Genomic DNA, 6,468 nt, shown 5'->3' with positions numbered 1-6,468 from the left:
ATGTATTTTCAACGGTAGAGTTTCTACACACCATAGATTAAGGTGTGGAGCTCTACTGTTCCTCATGAATTAATGCAAAGTATTATTGTTTTTCTATTCAATTCAAGCTTATTCCTATTCTAAGATATTCATTCGCACCCAAGAACATGATGAATGTGATGATTATGTGACGCTCATCACCATTCTCACTTATGAACGCGTTCCTGACAACCACTTCTATTCTACATGCAAACAAGCTTGAATGTGTATCTCTTAGCCTCCTGATCTATGATCAGAGTCTTCGTGGTATAGGCTAGAATTATTGGCAGCCATTCTTGAGATCCAGAAAGTCTAAACCTTATCTGTGGTATTCCGAGTAGGATCTGGGAAGGGATGGCTGTGACGAGATTCAAACTCGCGAGTGATGGGCGTAGTGACAGACGCAATAGGATTACTGAATCCTATTCCAGCAGGATCAAGAACCGACAGATGATTAGCCGTGCGGTGACAACGTATTTTGGACCATTTTCACCTAGAGGACGGGATGTAGCCATTGACGACGGTGATGCCCAACATACAGCTTGCCATGGAAAGGAATAAGAAGGATTGAATGAAGACAATAGGAAAGTAGAGAATCAGAAGGAATAAAGCATCTCCATACGCTTATCTGAGATTCCGACTAATGAATTACATAAGTATCTCTATCCTATCTTATATTTTATTTATATTTTAATTATCAATTCATCATAAGCATTTGAATCCGCCTGACTGAGATTTGCAAGATGACCATAGCTTGCTTCAAGCCGACAATCTCTGTGGGATCGACCCTTACTCACGTAATGTTTATTACTTGGACGACCCGGTGCACTTGCTGGTTAGTTGTGCGAAGTTGTGACAAAGAACTAAGATTATGAACGTGCGTATTACATTTTTAGCGCCGTTACCAAGGAATGAACGATTACAATTTCGCATACCATGTTTTTGGCGCCGTTGCCGGGGATTGTTCGAGTTTGGACAACTGACGGTTCATCTTATTGCTCAGATTAGGTAATTTTATTTTATTTTTAAGCTTTTTATTTCTTATTTTCGAAAAATACAAAAAAAAATTCTTCTTTTTCGTTCTTCCCAATATAATTTTCGAAAAATACCAAAAAAATTTAATAAAATCATAAAAAGCAAAAATATTTTATGTTCCTTGTTTGAGTCTAGTGTCAAATTTTAAGTTTGGTGTCAATTGCATCTTTTTAATTGCTCTTAAAATTTTTGAAAAATTCATGCATGTGTTCTTCATGATCTTCAAGTTGTTCTTGATGATTCTCTTTGTTTGATCTTTAATTTTTCTTGTTGTGTGTCTTTTCTTGTTTTTCATATGCATTTTTGCATTCATAGTGTCTAAGCATTAAAAATTTCTAAGTTTGGTGTCTTGCATGTGTGTCTTTTCTTAAAAATTTTCAAAAATAAGTTCTTGATGTTCATCTTGACATTCAAAGTGTTCTTGGTGTTCATCTTGACATTCAAAGTGTTATTGCATGCATTGTGTGTTTTGATCCCTAATTTTCATATTTTGTGTCAATTTTGTGTTTTTCTCTTTCCTCATAAAAAATTCAAAAATCAAAAAATATCTTTCCCTTTTTATCTCATAAAATTCAAAAATTTGAGTTGACTTTTTAAAAAATTTTTAAAATCTAGTTGTTTCTTATGAGTCAAATCAAATTTTCAATTTAAAAATTCTATCTTTTTCAAATCGTTTTCAAAAATCAAATCTTTTTCATTTTTTCCTTCATAAATTCAAAATTTTTAAAATTTATTTTCAAAATCTTTTTCTTATTTCTATTTCATATTTTCGAAATTAATGCCAACAATTAATGTGATTGATTCAAAAATTTTAAGTTTGTTACTTGCCTATTAAGAAAGGTTCAATCTTTAAATTTTAAAATCATATCTTTTTGTTTCTTGTTAGTCAAGTAATCAACTTTAATTTTCAAAATCAAATCTTTTTAACATTTCTTTTTCAAATCTTTTTCAAAATAAATTTCAATCACATCTTTTCAAAATTAATTTCAAAATCTTTTCTAACTTCTTATCTTTTCAAAATTGATTTTCAAATCTTTTTCAATTAATCTTATCTTTTTGTTTGATTCTTATCTTTTTCAAAACTACCTAACTAATTCTCTCTCTAATTTTCGAAAATCACTAACTTCTTTTTCAAAGTTCCTTTTTAATTAACTAATTGTTTTAAATTTTAATTTAATTTAATTTAATTTTCTTTTTTTTAATTTTCAAATTTTAACTTTAATTTTAAATTTAAAACAAAAATATTTTTATTTAATTTTTGAAATTCTCTCCCCCTCATCTCTTTCTAATTATTTTATTTATCTACTAACACTTCTCTTCTTCTTAAAAATTCGAACCCTCTTCCTCTTTCTGTGTTCGAATTCTTTTTCTTCTCTTCTACTCACATAAAGGAACCTCTCTACTGTGGCAAAGAGGATCCCTATTATTTTCTGTTCCCTTCTTTTTCATATGAGCAGGAGCAAGGACAAGAACATTCTTGTTGAAGCAGATCCTGAACCTGAAAGAACTCTGAAGAAGAAACTAAGAGAAGCTAAAATACAATAATCCAGAGAAAACCTTACAGAGAATCTTGAAAAAGAAGTAATGGCCGAACCCAACAACAATGCAAGGAAGATGCTTGGTGACTTTACTACACCAAATTCCAACTTACATGGAAGAAGCATCTCAATCCCTACCATTGTAGCAAACAATTTTTTTAGCTTAAACCTCAATTAGTTTCTCTAATACAACAGAACTGCAAGTTTCATGGACTTCCATCAAAATATCCTTTTCAGTTCTTAACTGAATTCTTGCAGATCTGTGATACTGTTAAGACTAATGGGGTTGATCCCGAGGTCTACATGCTTATGCTTTTCCCGTTTGCTGTAAGAGATAGAGCTAGAATATGGTTGGACTCTCAACCTAAAGATAGCCTGAACTCTTGGGATAAGCTGGTCACGGCTTTCTTAGCCAAGTTCTTTCCTCCTCAAAAGCTTAGCAAGCTTAGAGTGGATGTTCAAACCTTCAAACAAAAAGAAGGTGAATCCCTCTATGAAGCTTGGGAGAGGTACAAGCAACTGACCAAAAAGTGTCCTTCTGACATGCTTTCAGAATGGACTATCTTGGATATATTCTATGATGGTCTGTCTGAATTATCTAAGATGTCATTGGACCATTCTACAGGTGGATCCATTCACCTAAAAAAAATGCCTGCAGAAGCTCAGGAACTCATTGACATGGTTGCAAATAACCAGTTCATGTACACTTCTGAAAGGAATCCTGTGAGTAATAGGACGCCTCAGAGGAAGGGAGTTCTTGAAATTGATGCTCTGAATGCCATATTGGCTCAGAAAAAATATTAACTCAGCAAGTCAATATGATTTCTCAGAGTCTGAATGGATTGCAAGTTGCATCCAACAGTACTAAAGAGGCATCTTCTGAAGAAGAAGCTTATGATCCTGAGAACCCTGCAATAGCAGAGGTGAATTACATGGGTGAACCCTATGGAAACACCTATAATCCCTCATGGAGAAATCATCCAAATTTCTCATGGAAGGATCAACAAAAGCCTCAACAAGGCTTTAATAATGGTGGAAGAAACAGGTTTAGCAATAGCAAGCCTTTTCCATCATCCACTCAACAACAGACAGAAAATTCTGAGCAGAGTCTCTCTAGCTTAGCAAATATAGTCTCTGATCTATCTAAGGCCACTTTAAGTTTCATGAATGAAACAAGATCCTCCATTAGAAATTTGGAGGCACAAGTGGGCCAGCTGAGTAAAAGAGTCATTGAAACTCCTCCTAGTACTCTCCCAAGCAATACAGAAGAGAATCCAAAAGGAGAGTGCAAGGCCATAACCTTGCTTGGTGTGGCCGAACCCAGAGAGGAGGAGGAGGACGTGAATCCTAATGAAGAAGACCTCCTGGGACGTTCAGTGACCAATAAGGAGTTTTTCTTTGAGGAACTAAAGGAATCTGAGGCTCATCTAGAGACCATAGAGATTCCATTGAACCTCCTTTTACCATTCTTGAGCTCTGATGACTATTCATCTTCAGAAGAAGATGAAGATATTGCTAAAGAGCAAGTTGCTTAATATTTAGGAGCAATCATGAAGCTGAATGCCAAATTATTTGGTAATGAGACTTGGGAGGATGAACCTCCATTGCTCATCAAGGAACTAAATGCCTTGGTTCAGCAAACTCTACCTCAAAAGAAACAGGATCCTGGTAAATTCCTAATACCCTGTAACATAGGCACCATGACCTTTGAGAAAGCTCTGTGTGACCTGGGGTCAGGAATAAACTTAATGCCACTCTTTGTAATGGAGAAACTAGGGATCTTTGAAGTACAGGCTGCCAAATGCTCATTAGAGATGGCAGACAACTCAAGAAAATAGGCTTATGGACAAGTAGAGGACGTGCTAGTAAAGGTTGAAGGCCTTTACATCCCTGCTGATTTTGTAATCCTAGACACTGGAAAGGATGAGGATGAATCCATCATCCTTGGAAGACCCTTCCTAGCCACAGCAAAAGCTGTGATTGATGTGGACAGAGGAGAGTTGGTCCTTCAACTGAATGAGGACAACCTTGTGTTTAAAACTCAAGGATCTCCTTCTGTAACCATGGGGAGGAAGCATGAAAAGCTTCTCTCACTACAGAGTCAACCAAAGCCCCCACAGTCAAACTCTAAGTTTGGTGTTGAACCCCCACATTCAAACTCTAAGTTTGGTGTTGGGAGGTCCCAACAATGCTCTGAACATCTGTGAGGTTCCATGAGAGCTCACTGTCAAGCTATTGACATTAAAAAAGCGCTTGTTTGGAGGCAACCCAATTTTTATTTATCTATATTTCTAACAAAGGCAAGGAAGAGACATAGAGGAGCTCAAGAGCACCATTGGTTCTTCAAGAAGAGGAAGACGCCACCTTCACTAAGGTGGACTCCTTCCTTAATCTCCTTTTTCTTATTTTCCTGTTTTTTGGTTTTTGAGTTTATTTATGTTTGTGTCTTTACTATATGATCATTAGTATTTAAGTGTCTATGTCTTAAAGCTATGAATGTCCTATGAATCCATCACCTCTCTTAAATGAAAAAATGCTTTAATTACAAAAGAACAAGAAGTACATGAATTTCGAATTTATCCTTGAAATTAGTTTAATTATTTTGATGTGGTGACAATACTTTTTGTTTTCTGAATGAATGCTTGAACAGTGCATATGTCTTTTGAATTTGTTGTTTATGAATGTTAAATATGTTGGCTCTTGAAAGAATGATGGAAAGGAGAAATGTTATTGATAATTTGAAAAAGCATAAAAATGATTCTTGAAGCAAGAAAAAGCAGTGAATACAAAAGCTTGCAGAAAAAAAAAAGAAAAATGGCAAAAAAAAAGAGAGAAAGAAAAAGAAAAAGCAAGCAGAAAAAGCCAATAGCCCTTAAAACCAAAAGGTAAGGGTAATAAAAAGGATCCAAGGCTTTGAGCATCAGTGGATAGGAGGGCCTAAAGGAATAAAATCCTGGCCTAAGCGGCTAGACCAAGCTATCCCTAACCATGTGCTTGTGGCGTGATGGTGTCAAGTGAAAACTTGAGACTGAGAGGTTAAAGTCGAGGTCCAAAGCAAAAACAGAGTGTGCTTAAGAACCCTGGACACCTCTAATTGGGGACTTTAGCAAAGCTGAGTCATAATCTGAAAAGGTTCACCCAATTATGTGTCTGTGGCATGTATGTATCCGGTGGTAATACTGGAAAACAGAGTGCTTAGGGCCACAGCCAAGACTCATAAAGTAGTTTTATTCAAGAATCAACATACCGAACTAGGAGAATCAATAACACTATCTAAATTCTAAGTTCCTATAGATGCCAATAATTCTGAACTGCAAAGGAAGAAGTGAGATGCCAAAACTATTCAGACGCAAGAAGCTATTAGTCCCGCTCATCTGATTGGAGCTAAGTTTCATTGATAGTTTGGAATTTATAGTATATTCTCTTCTTTTTATCCTATTTAATTTTTAGTTGCTTGGGGACAAGCAACAATTTAAGTTTGGTGTTGTGATGAGCGGATAATTTATACACTTTTTGACATTGTTTTTAGTATGTTTTTAGTATGATTTAGCTAGTTTTTATATTTTTATTAGTTTTTAATTAAAAATCACATTTCTGGACTTTACTATGAGTTTGTGTGTTTTTCTGTGATTTTAGGTAATTTCTGGCTGAAATTGAGGAACCTGAGCAAAAATCTGATTCAGAGGCTGAAGAAGGACTGCAGATGCTGTTGGATTCTGACCTCCCTACACTCGAAATGAATTTTCTGGAGCTACAGAACTCCAAATGGGGTGCTCACAATTGCGTTGGAAAGTAGACATCCAGGGCTTTCCAGCAATATATAATAGTCTAGACTTTATTCGATCTTAGACGATGCAAACTGGCGTTCAACGCCAGT

This window comes from Arachis ipaensis, chromosome B08, assembly GCF_000816755.2.
Source record: "Arachis ipaensis cultivar K30076 chromosome B08, Araip1.1, whole genome shotgun sequence".
Taxonomy (NCBI): Eukaryota; Viridiplantae; Streptophyta; class Magnoliopsida; order Fabales; family Fabaceae; genus Arachis; species Arachis ipaensis.
The sequence above is the reverse complement of the archived record's forward strand: the minus strand, read 5'-3'. Positions refer to the sequence as shown.